The sequence below is a fragment of the Canis lupus genome, chromosome 24, assembly GCF_011100685.1.
Source record: "Canis lupus familiaris isolate Mischka breed German Shepherd chromosome 24, alternate assembly UU_Cfam_GSD_1.0, whole genome shotgun sequence".
NCBI classification, from domain to species: Eukaryota; Metazoa; Chordata; class Mammalia; order Carnivora; family Canidae; genus Canis; species Canis lupus.
In genome coordinates, this window is record NC_049245.1 from 1145355 (window position 1) to 1148498 (window position 3144).

A 3144-nucleotide genomic window follows, 5' to 3' on the forward strand; every position below is an offset into this window, starting at 1 on the left:
CAGTGCAGTTTCTTGTCCTCATAGTCCAGTGTTATCTGGTTCAACGATGACCTGGGGAAAAATGCAATTTCATACTGGGTGGGTGCTGGGTGACAAGCCAGACACTAAGGGAGCTAAATGCTGGTCCAGAGCCAACAAAGAGAAGGTTGCACTACAGCTGGTACTACCCATTCAGCTCCCACTCCTCTTAGCAGAGGCTAAGATCCCACAAGCTGGCCGAGTCAAATCACACTTCCCGGCCGGTAAAAATTTAAAACGACAGAAAGGAAATGGATCAGTTGTTTAATTAGGTTCTTTGTAAGAAATTTAGAACACCAATTTGTGAGGGTAAACTCCATTTGTGAGAAAAAACCTAGAGGGGAGGTAGCCCTGAAGCTGAGGAACAGCTTTGATTTTTGGCAGAATTTGGGAGTCCACAGCTTTCTAATCAACCTTGCCCTGCTCTGTAATCTCATATTTCTCCTTCTCTGTGTCAAAAATCTTCCCTTCCTGGTGTCTGGGTTAACACAGCTTCTTCTTCTTGAAATAAGCGTCAGTGAGATGTTTGGGGATTTTCACACTGCTGATATCAATTTTGGTGGAAGTGGCAATGACAAATTTCTGGTGTGTTCTATGCAGAGGAACTTGGTTGAGGGCCAGAGGTCCAGTCACAAGTAGCAAGCCACTGCCCAGTTGCTTGAGGAAAACTACTCTCTTGTCTCTGTGGCACCCAGTGAGGATGATCAAAATGGTCCCACGAGTGATGCTAGCTCGCAACTTTCTCACATGATGACTGAAAGGTTTTTATGGCTCAACAGCTTCCGAGGCACATCTTCAGTAGGGTAATACCTAGGCATTTTGCGAAGCTTACCACCATTCTTGTCACCATGAACTGGTTTTGTAACAGTAGCAGGAACCTTCTCCTTCTTTTTCTTTTCAACCCTGGATTTAGCTGCCGAATACTTCCTCTTGTACATGGCTTTTCTGGAATACATAGCCCATCAGGAATATCTGCCAATTCCTCTGACTAGGACAGGGTTTCAGCTGCAGTGGGGCTTCCCTTCTTTGGCATTTTAGCTTTGAGGTTACCCTTCTTTGCCTTGCCACCAGCAACAGCCTTCTTGGCTTCAGGTTTCTTCTCCTTAGTATTGGGCTTCTCGGCTTTTTCGCCTGCCACCTTGCAAGATGGAAAAGACCATTTTCCAAATTCTGCAGGCATTTGCTTGTGGTTTCCACAAACTCCCGTACCTTTTGCTAACTTTCATTTAATTGAATCTTTTTCTCCATTAGGCAATGTTACTCACTTTTAGGTAATGAGATATAATGTTATGAGTTTTGAATAGTACCCACTGCTTTGTGCAGCAACTCTGTAATGAGTATTTTGGAGTAGAGGAAATGCTTTCATCATTCAGAATTATAGGTGATTATCCCACAGATGCATCCGTTGTGATCCACACCGGGGATAGATAGGAGTGCTGTGAAAACCCATACACCACTGAGCCTTGTCAGATCATTAAGCAAGCTCTGAAGACATCATACCCCCTTGGGTCTATGGGCTATAAGCCTCTGATCCAGTGACACGATGATCTTTACTCTTGGCATGCTCCATGATCCTTTCTTGCTATTTGCAGCTTCTTTAAACTTAAATTTGCCAGTCAGTAACTAAGATGAAACCCTGTTCAAATCACTGTGCTGTTTCCTCCACCTTCTGCCCAGGGAGAAAGTCACAAAGTAACTGATGGTGCTATTGAGTTCAACTGTGTCTTTACTCACTTTCTGCTGAATCTGTCGGTTATGGGACAGAGTTAGCAAAATACATTTACCACGATTCTAACTCTGCCTTCAAATAACACTGTGCCACTTTGTAGATAGGACCTTACAACAGAGCATTCCCAATTCCTCCCTCCCATGCTTATAATATTGTTGTCCTTCATTTCACTTACCCAATCATGTAATGAAGTATTACTGTTACTACCTTGAACTACACTCCATAGAAGGGTGTTGGAATCTCCAACTGTAATTCTGGATATGTCTGTTTTTCTGTGCAGTGTTACCAGTTTTTAACTTACATACTTCAACACACATCAAGGGTTGTGCGTCTTCTTGAAGAATTGACTTCTTTATCATTACATAATGCTCCTCTGCATCCCTGATAATTGTCCTTGCTCTTAAGTCTACTTTGTGTAAAATCAATATGACTACCCTAGCTTTCTTTTACCTCATTTCAGCACAGTTTTCTTTCTTGATTGTTCAATCTTTTTGAGTCTTCGGATTTAAAGAAGGTTTCTCATAGATGATGCATGTTGAGGTGTTGTATTTTCATTGTCTCTGACAGTTGTTGTCTTTGCATTGGTGTAGATCATTTGCGTTTAAAGTGATTATTTATATAGTTCGATTAATATATGCCATGGCTATCACTGTTTTCCATTCTTGCTCTTGTTTTTTCTTTTTTTTTTTTAAAGGTAAATCTTCCTACCTTTTTGTTTTGTTTTGTTTTCTCTGGTTTTAATTGGGCATTTCTTTTTTTAAAAAAATATTTTATTTATTTATTCATGAGAGACAGAGAAAGAGAGAGAGAGAGGCAGAGACACAGGCAGAGGGAGAAGCAGGCTCCACGCAGGGAGCCCGATGCAGGACTCGATCCAGGGTCTCCAGGATCACGCCCTGGGCCAAGGCAGGCACCCAACCGCTGAGCCCCTCAGGGATCCCCCATTAATTGGGCATTTCATATGATTCTATTTCCTTTTCTCTTAGCATACAAAATTATACATTTTTTTAAATTATTGGGGCAATTTCCCTGAAGTTTGCAATATACATTGACAACTGATTTAAGCTCATGTTCAGACAACAGTACACCACTTCACAGGTAGCACAGGTGTGTTATCACAATGTTTCCAAGTCCTCACTCCTAGCCTGTCACTGATGTCATTTATCCATATCTGTGATCACCTAATACATTGCTACTATTGCTACTTTAAAGAAGTAAGAAAACAGGGGATCCCTGGGTGGAGCAGCGGTTTAGCGCCTGCCTTTGGCCCAGGGCTCGATCCTGGAGACCCGGGATCGAATCCCACGTCGGGCTCCCGGTGCATGGAGCCTGCTTCTCCCTCTGCCTGTGTCTCTGCCTCTCTCTCTCTCTCTCTCTGTGACTATCATAAATAAATA

At 42.5% G+C, this 3144-nt stretch overlaps 1 pseudogene; it reads right to left on the reverse strand.

The window, feature by feature from the left end:
* Positions 1-306: 306 nt before the first annotated feature.
* On the reverse strand, positions 307-1198 carry LOC100686825 (annotated as a pseudogene).
* Between the last annotated feature and the right edge of the window lie 1946 nt (positions 1199-3144).